Raw genomic sequence first — 14,220 nt, 5'->3', positions numbered from 1 at the left:
CCTTATCTTCCCTCACTAGACCCCTGCATCAAAAGATCTTTTCTTCTTCCCTTTGGGCACAATGCTTATTTGCATCACCATTCTCCATTGACATTACAGGGATATTTATTCCTACTCCATAGGTTGTTGTAAAAATTGAATAAAATAATATGCAAAGCTTCCCTGTGTATTTAGTGCCCTCCTAATTTTACCCCAATAATCTGCTTGGAGATTTATGTGCCCAAACATACAGACACACGTCCAGGATCCCACAGTGAGTCAAAGACAGAACAAGGACTAAACGCCAAGATTCCTGACATTTAACTAATCTTCTCAAGATTTTCCACAATACAAACGGCTGTTTTAAGAGTTGAAAAAAGTAGGGGGTGGGGATATTTGTTTATTCTTTCAGGAAACAAACATCTATTGAGAAACTCCCATATATAAGGCACAGTACTGTTTACTAGGGGAAGAAGAAGGCAGTGGGGCAGTGAGGAGTCAAATTCACAAAGAAGAAAAGGCCCTTCAGTATGCCCAGGAGAACTTTGAACATCTGACATTGCTAGAGCATTCTAGCAAGATTCCAGGCTGAGGAGGTAAGAGGTTTAACCTGGGAGAGCCTGAGGCCACCCTAATGAGCTCTAACTTTGGTTGAGGGGAAATGTGATCGGCAATGTATCGTGCTGGTGACAGTGCAGAGAATAGCTTTAAGGAGGGCAAGATTAGAGTCTGAGAGAGCATTTTACAGGCACTCGTAGTAATCTAGTCCAGGTATTATATGGGCTAGAGTTAAGAGTAGTAATAGGGATAGAGGGGAGAAAAGATACAAAAAAATGAAAAGATATAAAAGTGTCAAAATTGACAGTACTATTTCTACTCTTTTTTTTATTTCTTTGAAGCTATAGTTAAGATTTTCTTATAAATTGAACTTAAGTGTAAAGTACATTGTACATTAAAGTGTGTTATAGAAAAACATTCCATGAATCAATGAATATAGAAATGTGAGAGTACTATAAATTCTGCAATTAGGAAGGCATATATTTTCAAATAAATAAGTCTCTAATGCTTTTCTTTTACTATATTGGCTTGTTTAAATCTTGGTTTTGGCTTTGATAGGGGAGCCTGGATCCAAATTTTGGCTCAGATGTTTTTCTAACTGCTCTGTGTAGTAAATTTCACATTTATAAAATCAACTTAATTATTCTTCTATCAAAGGAGAATTGGAGGATCAAATGAATTGGCGAATGAAAATAGAGTTTCCCATCAAGGAAGAAAATGTGTCCTAGTCATCTTAAATTTTCCCCAAGTATAGAAACTAGAAAGCATCAAAATTCTTTTTCAGAAGAAAGCAAACTTCTATGCCAAATATCTGATGAAGGATGGTTAAATTGATTAGGCACAGTTCTAAGCATTTTTCATGAATTATCTTTAATCTTTACAGTAACAACCAGGACATGGCAGAGCTGGGATTCAAACTCAGGTTGTCTGGCACGGACCAATGTGATCTTACCCACTATACTCACAGCCTCTTAATCATAATCATTGTAATGTGACTGAGGACAAAATTTATATACAAAAATAAGTAGCTTTTCTATATAAAAATAACAACCGATTAAAAATATAATGGAAGAATAAGAAAAAAACAAAAAAAAAGATTAAATGTAATATGCTTAAAAAATTTAGACAAGGAAAACATGAAAATGCAACTGAAGAAACTAAAAGGAAGATTCCCTAAAAAAAGGTATAAAATGCTCTTGGGAGGAAAGATCAATTCTAAGTCAATCTAAAAATGTATAGGTTCTATAGAACAATAACAATAAGCTTCTTTATTAAGAACTACTCTAGCTGATGTTCAAAACTCATATGGAAAAATAAAAGGGAAAGAAAAACCAAGAAAATTTTGAATAGTGGGGGTTTTTACAATAAGATATTGAAACTTTTAAATCTACAGTAAGTAAAAATGTGTGGTAGTAAAATGTAAATAGATCTACAAACTTTCTAGAAATAGACCAAAATGGAATTTAATATGTAATAAATTGACATTTTATGATAGGAAAAAATCCACCATGACTTAAATCAAAAGAGAAACTAAAAATCGGCCAAAGTAATACAGCAACATACATCATAGGTAAATGTGTATATAAAGGTCTTCTATAAATCAATAAGATAATATCTAACATTCCAAAAGTGTGGTGAGTAAAGGACATGAACCACTTTAAAAAGAAATTCAAATTGTGCTTCAGTATACCTAGAAATGTTTAGCATTTATTGTATCAATAAAAAGAAAACTTAAAACTATCAAATACCGTTTTACTTATAATTTGGCAAATGTCAAAAAAGTTGAAAATCTTTGTGTGGCATGAGTGTGGAGAAATATATACTTGCATACTTTGTTCATGAGAATGTAAATTGTACTTTTTGCATAAAAAAATACTCTCACTGTAGGGAACTTTGGAAACATTTATAAAATATAACTATGTGTATACTATTTTGGCTGAGCAATTTTACTTCCAGAAATTATTTTTCTCCATACACATGCACATGTGTGCAAATACAGACTTTTGAGGCTATTCACTGCTTCACTATTTGAAATGGGGAAAAAAAATTAAAACAATCATCATAATGAGAGAGTTAAACTACAACTCATTTATACAATATAGTATATAGGTCTTAAAAAGATACTTACAGTTGACCCTTGAACAGCACAGGTCCCCTTACATACAGATTTTTTTCAATAGTATATACTACAGCACTTTATGACCCGTGGTTGGTTGAACTCATAGATGTGAACTGTGGATACAGAGGAACCAAGTATACAGAGGGCCAGCTATAAGTGGATTTAGACTCTGTGAGGGCCAAAGCCCCTAACCCCCACATTGTTCAAGTGTCAACTGTACAACCTTATATGTACTAGCATTGAATAATCTCAACTAAATATCCTTAAGGAAAAAAAAAGTAACAAGGTTTAGAACAGTCTGTATAATATACTACATTGTATAAAGAAAGGATATAGCAGAGTGGTTAGGCCCAGATTTGATGCCTAAGCTCTGCCACTTCTAGGTTCTGTCACTTGCTAGCTGATCTTCAGCAAATGAATTAACTTTTCAGTTCCTCAGTTTATCAATACGTAAAGTGGGCGTAATAGTAGTCCCTAGGTCATAGAGCTGTTGTAAGAATTAAGTAAATTAATATATAAGTAAGGCAAAGACTGCTAGTTGATTACCAAACACATTTCCTCTTCTTCCTGGTACACACTAGACTATATTTGCCAGCCTCACAGTGAGGGTGAGAATGTGACTGAATTCTAGCCAGTAATTGGCAGACATGGCCCATAAAAGCCTTTTATGTGCTATCTTCTATGTTCTTTGCCCTTTTGCCAGGTCAGTCTCAAAGGCACAGACTGAAGACCGCAAGGCCTCTGTCTATGGAAGGTCCCTTAAAGACTGGCTGTGGTCACCATACACACATTGATGACTTTAGATCACTTTCTGTTGGGTTTGAAGAATAATAACTTTTAGGGTCAATTGTTACAGCAGTCTTTTATTAAGTGTTTGCTGCTATCACCATAATTATTACTGTTTCTGTTATTAGCACATATCTCTGAAAGATACACAAGAACTTAATAATAGTGTTTGCCTCTTGCAAAGGGGATGGTGAGGCCTTTTGAACCTCTTGAATTTTGTGCATCTACATGTCCTATATGCATATATCATGTCTGTATTAGCAGACTACCTTGTACTGCACCGTGATCAACCAGCCCGGAAATCTCAGAGTCTTAACACATCAGCGGTTTCTTTCTCATTGACGTCAGAGTCTGATGTGGACCAGGAGACTCTACTGCCTGCAGCTCCTCCACAGGGTGACTCAAGAATACAGACAGTTTCCATCTGCCAACTCCTTCATTTACTGCAGTACTGATGGGAGAAAGAGGGATGGAAAAAGGCACAGCCTCTCTTAACTGCCATCACTGCTCACATTTCAACGACATGACCTCACTGAGATGTGGGACCTGGGCAATGCAGTTCAGCCGTGTGCTCTCAGAAATTAAATACCCTGATGAACACTTGTGCTTCCCCATGATGTCTTGGGAACTCTGACAATCAGGAAGAAACAGGCTGAGGGTACTTTCTTGGCCATTTGCCATCTCACAATGTTTCCTTTAACAGATTTAAGAAATTGCCCCTAGAAAAGTACGATAGTGCAAGGCTTAGGCCATTCCAGGTCCATCAGATACTTGATAAAATACAACAAATAAAAAGGATTAGAGTTTAGGAGTTCTTCAGCCTTTGTATCTTACATTCTGTTGTAAGTATGCATTCTATTTTAATCTCTCTATTCAGGAGTTGAGGAAGCTCACCTCTCAGCATTCCAATTGAAAGAGTTAATGCTGTGATTAGATGTTTTCACTGGTAATTTTCTAGAATACAGGAAAAGAAAGGCAGGTTACCTCAAGAGAGAGAAGCAGTGACCAAGTTATATTGACAGCACTTGGCCATGGACAAGCGTCTTTTTGCCCAACTCTCCCAGGACTTTTTTTTTTTTAATTGGAGTATAGTTGATTTACAATGTTGTGTTAGTTTCTGCTGTACAGCAACGTGAATCAGTTATACATATACATATATCCACTCTTTCTTAGATTCTTTTCCCATATAGGTCATTACAGAGTATTGAGTAGAGTTCCCTGTGCTATACAGTAGGTTCTTATTAGTTACCTATTTTATATATAGTAGTATGTATATGTCAATCCCAATCTCCCAATTTTTCCCTCCCCCCGCTTCCCCCCTTAGTAACCATAAGTTTGTTTTCTACATCTGTGACTCTATTTCTGTTTGGTAAATAAGTTCATTTGTACTATATTTTTTAGATTCCACATATAAGTGATATCATATGATATTTGTCTTTCTCCGTCTGACTTACTTCACTCAGTATGACAATCTCTAGGACCATCCATGTCACTGTAAATGGCATTATTTCATTCTTTTTTATGGCTGAGTAATAGTCCATTACTGTGGTATATATGAACCACATCTTCTTTATCCATTCATCCTTCAGTGGACATTTTGGTTGCTTCCATGTCCTGGCTATTGTAAATAGTGCTGCAATGAATGTTGGGGTACATGTATCTTCGAATTATGGTTTTCTCCAGATATATGGAGTGGGATTGTTAGATCATATGGTAGCTCTATTTTTAGTTTTTTAAGGAACCTCCATACTGTTCTCCATAGTGGCTGTACCAATTTACATTCCCACCAAAAGTGTAAGAAGGTTCCCTTTTCTCCACACCTTCTCCAGCATTTATTATTTGTGGATTTTTTGATGATGGCCATTCTGACCAGTGTGAGGTGATACCTCACTGAAGTTTTGATTTGCATTTCTTTAATAATTAGTGATGTTCAGCATCTTTTCATGTGCCTCTTGACCATCTGTATGTCTTCTTTGGAGAAATGTCTATTTAGATCTTCTGCCCATTTTTTGATTTTTTTTTTTTTTTTATATTGAGCTGCATGAGTTGTTTATATATTTTAGAGATATAAAATATCTCTAAATATCAAGTAACTCTTGTTGGTTATTTCATTTGCAAATAATTTCTCCCTTTCTGTGGGTTGTCTTTTCATTTTGTTTATGGTTTCCTTTGCTGTGAAAAAGCTTTTAACTTTAATTAGGTCCCATTTGTTTATTTTTGTTTTTATTTTCATTACTCTAGGAGGTGGATCAAAAAAGATCTTGCTGCAATTTATGTCACAGAGTGTTCTGCCTATGTTTTCCTCTAAGAGTTTTATAATATCTAGTCTTACATTTAGGTCTTTAATCCATATTGAGTTTGTTTTTGTGTATGGTATTTGTTAAAGAATGTTCTAATTTATTCTTTTACATGTAACTGCCCAGTTTTCCCAGAACAGAGTAATGATAGTAAAGATATCCAAAATCTCAGAAAAAGAATGGAGGCACAGATCTAAAAGATACAGGGACTTCCCTGGTGGCGCAGTGGTTGAGAATCTGCATGCCAATGCAGGGGACATCAGTTCGATCCCTGGTCCGGGAGGATCCCACATGCCACGGAGCAATTTAGAGCCCATGAGCCACAACTACTGAGCCCACGTGCCTAGAGCCCATGTTCCACAACAAGAGAAGCCACCACAATGAGAAGCCCATGCACTGCAACGAAGAGTAGCCCCCGCTCACCGCAACTAGAGAAAGCCCGCGCGCAGCAACGAAGACCCAACACAACCAAAAATAAATAAATAAAATAAATAAATTTATTTAAAAAATAAAAAATTAAAAAAATAAGTAAATAAAAGATATAAAAAGTGTTTAACAAGGAGCTAGAAGATTTAAAGAACAAACCAAGATGAACAATACAATAACTGAAATGAAAAACACATTAGAAGGAATCAATAGAATACCTGAGGCAGAAGAATGAATAAGTGAGCTGGAAGACAGAGTGGTGGAAATTACTGCCACAGAACAGAATAAAGAAAAAAGAGTGAAAAGAAATGAGGACAGTCTCAGAGACCTCTGGGACAATATTAAACGCACCAACATTCACATTATAGGGGTCCCAGAAGGAGAAGAGAAAGAGAAAGGGCCTGAGAAAATACTTGAAGATATTGTAGCCAAAAATTTCCCTGACATGAGAAAGGAAACATTCACTCAAGTCCAGGAAGCACAGAGAATCCCATATAGGATGAATCCAAGGAGGAACATGCTGAGACACATATTAATCAAACTTACAAAAATAAAAGACAAAGAAAAATTATTAAAAGCAACAAGGGAAAAGCAACAAATAACATACAAAGGAATTCCCAGGACTTTGAAGATAGGAGAGAGGTCACAAATATTTGCTTGGACAGAAACCTCATCAGGGGGCTAAGAACCAGTATTATAGGTAATGTCTACTGATTTCCTGATGTTATCTTTAAAGAAAAGCTTTGTGGCTGAAAAATTCTTCTAACTTACGTTTGTCTTTTTCATTTGCTAACTCACTAAAAAAACAATTAATGCCAATGCTGTCAATTATAATACTGCAGAGGGCTACCTTCTCACTGACAATTTCATTGCACCATTCCCTGATGGAGGGTTTTGAGTCAAGGTGCCATCCCCCCCATTGCAGGGTGCTGATGGATGGGCTGGGTCAGAAAGAGTCATGCCCTGAGACAGGTTATTCAGGGAAAGTTGAACAGGTAGCAATGGTCTACTGGAACAAACCGTAGATGCTTCACAGATTCCAGTAGAAATAACTGGACCCAAGAATGTGCAATGGAATGGTGCCTCAGGCCCTGGGGGGTTGACACCAGAGATCGGTCCCAGATGCCCACAAAACTGCTGCCCTGGGCCCTTCCGGCTTCTGGAGGCTACAGACAGGAGGCATGTGCAGGCGCAATTTATTCCCCCTTCTGGCCTCAGATGGTCCCTCCACTGCCCAACATTTGGTCCAGAGCCTGTTCCCACGGACCTGGCCAGGTCTCTGGGACAGGACACCGCTGCACTGTGTCACCACTGTGACTGGGAGGGGGCAGTCCAAGAGCATTGGGGTTTGCATGATAGGTGGTGTGAGCTAGATTCCTTAGGGCCAAGTTTGGGACAAGGGGCCTCCAGCCCCCCAGGGCACCATGTGTTTCTCATCCCAGGACTCCCCTGCAGACCATCCTAGAACTCCCAAGATGCTCTGAGATGGGACTTCCTCTGGGAAGAGTGGTGGTGGCTGCAATGTTTTGGTCTTGATTCTGCCATTCCCTGAGCACCCCTGATTTCTGACAGCATCTCAGCCCATCCCCTCACTGCCCCTTCATCAGAACGCACACTTAGTCCCCCGACGCACCCCAAGTCACATAGTGCACACTGTGGGCTCCAACTGAGCTGTGTTTGCCTTCCTGTAAAAAAGAAAAAGAGGAGGAAGGAAGAGTATTTCCTGGTTTTTAAGTCACAAGTTCCTTGAAATAATGTATTACATATTCCAAAACATTAATAAATTTTCATTTTTTTAAATGAATACGTGAGACTGAAAACTAAATGTAAATACTGATAATTGGATCGTACTTCGCTCTCTCTCCCTCTATGGCAGAGGCATTTCCAGCTGTTCTCTCCCCATTTCCCTGCCCCCATGTAGTAGGCAGAGCCAAGTGCCTAGTTCTTGCCAAAGGTCTATGAGCAGAAGTAACGTGTGTCATTTCCAGACCAAAGCATTTGGGAGCCAGTGCACAGCTCTCTTTTCCTGCCATGGGGACCTGGAAGCCTCCTGTTTTGGATGGCAGAGTTACAGGATGCCGGAGGCCTGGACCGTGCAGAACCATTTGGAAAGGAGCTGCTCTAGAGAGTCACCAGATCTGGAGTGCATTTTGCATGACTGAGAAGTAAACTTTTATGTGTTAAGTTACTGACATTTGAAGACGTGTTTGTTACCACAACCTAACCTAGCTTAAACTAAGCTACTTCTAATTCTTTAATACATCTGAAGAACCTATTCCAGTATAATTTAATTAACCATACATGATAAATATATATAAATATGCTAGGTAGATATGACTGCATATCTATGTCTGTATAAAGTAGATACACCATATAAATAGTAAAAGTCAGACACAGTTAGAATAAGAAATTAAATAAAGGATTATCTTTCCAGAAGTTTCCAAACTAGTTTCAACACACATTTATTTTATTTCAATAAACATTTATTGAGTCCCTTTTATGGACAAAGCATCTGCTAAGTAGATGGCTGCAAAGATGAATAAGACAAAACCCTACTCTTGAAGGTCAGACCAGTGAAGGAGACAGACAAGCTCATCTCCAATTACAAAACTTATGTGTAGAGTCAAGCAGAAGTGAACATGAGGTGGAGAGACATTTAGCTCAGACTAGGACAATACTGGGAGGTTTCCCCAAGGAAGTGATTTCTAAAGAGCAATAGTTAGACTGATTCTAGTTCTTTGATTTTTACAGAGGAAAACATTTATCAAATCTTGAAGTTGCTTTTCTATTCATGTGGAATTTGATGTGTATAAAGTAGTCTACTCTTGAAGGAATTGGGGGGAAAATACTGACTTCATAGTTCTTAGATTTTTAATTTTCTTTAGGTAATCAGGAATAAACATAAAACTCTTATCAACTCCCATTGTGGAGCCAAATCATTGTGAATCCCATCCTTGACATGCATTTACCATATATATAATCTCCCTCTGCACATTTATTTATTATGCTTTTTTTAAAATATATTTATTTTATTTATTTATTTTTGGCTGTGTTGTGTCTTTGCTGCAGTGCGAGGGCTTCTCATTGCAGTGGCTCCTCTTGTTGCAGAGCATGGGCTCTAGGCCCACGGGCTTCAGTAGTTGTGGCTCGTGGACTCTAGAGCACAGGCTCAGTAGTTGTGGCACATGGGCTTAGTTGCTCCATGGCCTGTGGGATTTTCCCAGACCAGGGCTCGAACCGTGTCCCCTGCATTGGCAGGTGGATTCTTAACCACTGCGCCACCAGGGAAGCCCCATTTATTATGCTTTTAAAGCACTTGCTTATATCTTATATTTCTATTCTTTGTATAGATTATGGGCCCATATCAACATTGCTTAGAATGTCTTTCTTTTGTATTTAGGGTATATGGCTCAACAGTTTAGTATAGTGGCCAAGAACTTTGGTTTTGTAACCTGCTTCCCAAATCCCAGTTCTGGCCTGAACTAGGTGTGTGATCATAAGAAAATTATTAAAATCAGTGTGCTTCTGTTTCCTCACCTGTGGAGAAGATATTATAATGGAACCTACCTCACAGAGATGTTATGAGAATTAAATGAGTTGATGTATATAATCCACCTAAAGCAGTAAATGCTTGATAAATTAGTTAACATTATGAGTATTGTTTGTTGTTGTTAATTCTGCAGAGGTTTTTTTTTGTTGGAGGTAACTGTTTTCAGTTGAATTTATAGTTCCATCTTAAAATTAGATACTTAATCTTGTGTGGTAGTGAGGCAGTAAAAATAACAAAGTTATTTTACAACTGGAAGTTGTAAAGTGTGGGGAATGTTGTCAATAACCTTTAAATATATACAATGGAATATTAGCCATAGAAAGGAATGAAATAGTACCATTTGTAGAGATGTGGGTGGACATAAAGATTGTCATACAGAGTGAAGTAAGTCAGAAAGAGAAAAACATCATATAATATTGCTTTTATGTGGAATCTAGAAAAATGGTAGAGATGAACTTATTTGCAAAGCAGAAATAGAGACACAGGTGTAGAGAACAAACTTATGGTTACCAAGGAGGGAAGGGAGGGATGGGATGAATTGGGAGACTGGGACTGACATATATACACTACCATGTATAAAATAGATAACCAATGAGAACTTACTGTATAGCACAGGGAACTCTACTCAGTGCTCTGTGGTGACTTAAATGGGAAGGAAATCGCATAAAGAGTGGATGTATGTATAAGTATGACTGACTCACTTTGCTGTACAGCAAGAAACTAACACAATATTGTAAAGCAACTATACTCTGATAAAATTAATAAAAATGTTTTTAATAAAATAGAAATTTTAAAAAACATGTAATATCTTGTATAGTGACATATTATAACTGACTTATCATGGTGATCAGTGTGAAATGTATAGAAATATCAAATCACTAATTTGCATAACAGGAGCTTACATAGAATATTGTAGGTCAATTATATTTTAAAAACAAACAAACTCAGAGAAAAAGAAATCAGATTTGTGGTTACCAGAGGGGGATGTTGGGGATGGTGAGGGGGAATTGGATGAAGACAGTTAAGAGGTACAAACTTCCAGTTATAAGATAAGTAAGTACTAGGGATGTAATGTACAACATGAGAAATGTAATTAACACTATGGTATGTTATATATGAAAGTTGTTAAAAGAGTATATCCTAAGAGGTCTCATCATAAGGAAAACTTTTTTCTATTTATTTAATGTTCTATCTATATGAGATGATGAATGTTCACTAAACTTATTGTGGTCATCATTTCATGATGTATGTAAGTCAAATCATTATGCTGTACACCTTAAACATATTTAGTGCTGTATGTCAATTTTAGCTCGATAAAATTGGAAGAAAAAAAAGTTCTAAGTGCCAATCAATTTATCAAAAAAATTTTTCATCTTGCAGATTATACAACTGAATTTCAGAAATATTAGTGTTAATGAAAATGAAGAGTTGGAATGAGAATTAGAACTCAAAATTCCTGACTTGATAAAATAGCCTTAGTGGACTTTAACTTCAACCATACAGAGCCCAAAGTGTAATACCCCAGGAAGTTGTAGAGGAAAATAGATCAGTTGAGTGACTCTAATCCTGGAAACTAAGAAATCTGAATTTTAAAACACTGTTCTGACCCTCATTTGCTCTATGCTAATGTCCAAGTCAGTTATCATTTCAGGATTTTTCATACTCTAACAATAGAAAACTGAAGTACTTTATAAGGATAATAATACTACCTGCTTCTTGGGGATGCAGTAATAGTGTAAAATTCTTTGAAATAGCTAGTACTAGAAGAAAAAATATCTGATTCAATGTTCTATTCCTGTTTCAGTATCAAAGTCTAATGTTGTGAGTTAAGGACAGAATGAAATCACTTGAAATCAAATAGTTGATGCAATTTCCCAAAGCTCAACTGTATCTCATTACATCAGATCCTTTAGTTACTAGGGTATGCAACTATTACTAAAAAACTAGATTACCCTGTCTGTTCAGAAGATAGGCTGACATCCTTCCCTTCACTCTTTATTAACTTGTACATTTGGCTCTTAACATTATTCCAAACCTTCTTAGGTTTAATGATATGTGTGTGCACTTGCATGTGCGTGCGTGCATGTGTGTGTGTGTGTGTGTGTGTGTGTGTGTGTGTAATGTTGAAAGCAAGGTGGGAGCTTATAGAATCTGAAAAACCCATTCTTTCTTGTTTTCACAGCAGGAATTCCAGTCCTTTTTAAGTATTTTTTTCAAAAAGTTTCTTTCTGCTTCACTTAAACAAAAATAAAAATCTGACATCAGTATAGTGAGTATTATAATAATGGAAGATGAATGATATAAGCATTTTAAAATGGAGATTAATTTGAAGGACTGATCAGCCCAGTTTCTAAGTGTTCACTGCGACCCTCCTGCAAAATCTGGAGTCCTTCCTTGTATAGTTCTTCTGTAGGTAGCAGCCACAAAGCTTCTATGAATTTACAAGAATTCTATCTTCTAACCTGTGACCTTACGAAATGGCCACTCAGCTACTATTTGCAGAAATACAGAGGCCAACACTATCATCCTCAGATTTCAAGAGCACCACATTTTTCTCTGTGATTAATTTGTAATTCATCTCCTAAATATGGAATTGATAGTAGAATCGATTATTTCAAAAACAGCCAAATAAGGGAGAGAGAAACCGCAAAGAAGACAGGAAGAAGTCTAGGACTCACACAAGTGCTCCTGACTTGACAAACAACAACACCTTACTTTGAATGCTCTAAATAACTCAGAGCACAGAGTAGGAGGTGGAACTTTAGGAAAAGAGCGACTGAACAGGTGGTTGTGCACATTGTAAGTACGGATATGGAGAAATTGCGAATGGCTGTAAATGAGTTTAAACTTTACTCTGTTGGATATTTTGAGAAAGACATCAACATTAGTATGTGTTTTAGGAACATAGATTATGCATAAGAGTCAGAAAGACAAATCAGAAAGCTACTGTGTGTCATTTGGGGATAAGTTAATGAAGCCTGAGTCATGTCATTGACAATGGGGATGAAAAGGATGAATTCAAGAGATGGTCAAGAGGTAGATTTGAGAGGATGAGAGTGAAGGGGCACATGGAAGAATCTCAAATTCCCCCTAATTTGGTTTCAGTTGACTACAGGATTGTGCAACTTACTTGAACGTGATGTCATTCACAAAAAGAATAATTGCATAATGAGGATAAGGAACATGTATTTAACACCTCCTATGTGCCAGGTGGTGTGTTAGGACCTAGTATTACAACAATGAATAAAACTCCCCTTTCAGTAGGTGAATGGAGAAATAAACTGTGGTACATCCAGACAATGGAATATTATTCAACCCTAAAAAGAAATGATGTATCAAGCCATACAAAGACATAGAGGAACCTAAAATGCATACTACTAAGTGAAAGAAGTCAACTTGAAAAGGCTAAATACTGTATAATTCCAACTATATGACATTCTGGAAAAGGCAAAACTATGAGAAAGTAAAAAGACCAGTGGTTGCAAGGAATTAGTGGGGAGAGAGGGATGAATAGGCAGAGCACAGAGGAGTTTTAGGACAGTACGCTACTCTCTGTGATATTATAATAGTAGATACATGTCATCATACATTTGTCAAAATCCATAGAAAATGTACAACACCAAGAATAAACCCTAACGTAAACTATGGATTTTGAATGATAATGATGTGTCAATGGAGGCTCATCAGTTACAAAAAATGCACCACTCTGGCAAGTGATGTTGATAATGGGGGAGGCTATGCCTGTGAGGGGGCAGCAAATATAAATCCCTGGACCTACTTCTCAATTTTTCTGCAAACATAAAACTGTACTTTATGCACAGCAAAGAAAATCATCAACAAAATGAAAAGGCAACCTCTTGAATGGGAGGAGATATTTGCAAATGATATGCCCAATAAGGGATTAATATCCAAAATATATAAAGAACTCATACAATTCAAAATCAAACAATCTGATTTAAGAATGGGCAGAGGACCTGAGTAGACTTTTTTCCAAGGAAGACACACAGATGGCAACAAGCACATAAAAAGACACTCAACATCACCTATCATCAGGGAAATGCAAATCAAAACCACAATGAGATATCACCTCACACATGTCAGTATGACTATTATCAAAAAGCCAACAAATAATAAGTGTTGACAAGGATGTGGAGAAAAGGGAACCCTTGTGCACTGTTGGTGGGAATGTAAATTGGTTCAGACACTATGGAAAACAGTATGGAGATTCCTCAGGAAATTAAAAATGGAATTACCATATGATCCACTAATTCCACTTCTGGGTATTTTTCCAAAGAAAGCAAAAACACTAATTCAAAATAATATATGCACCCCTATGTTCATTGCAGCATTATTTACAATAGGCAATATATGGAAGCAACGTAAGTACCTGTTGATAAGTGAATAGATAAAGATATGGGATACATATAAAATGGAATATTAACCATAAAAAAAGGATGAAATCTTTCCATTTGTGGCAACAGGGATAGACCTAGAAGATATTATGC

Source organism: Balaenoptera ricei, chromosome 18 (genome assembly GCF_028023285.1).
Source record: "Balaenoptera ricei isolate mBalRic1 chromosome 18, mBalRic1.hap2, whole genome shotgun sequence".
Taxonomy (NCBI): domain Eukaryota; kingdom Metazoa; phylum Chordata; class Mammalia; order Artiodactyla; family Balaenopteridae; genus Balaenoptera; species Balaenoptera ricei.
Note: the sequence above shows the minus strand (reverse complement) of the source record.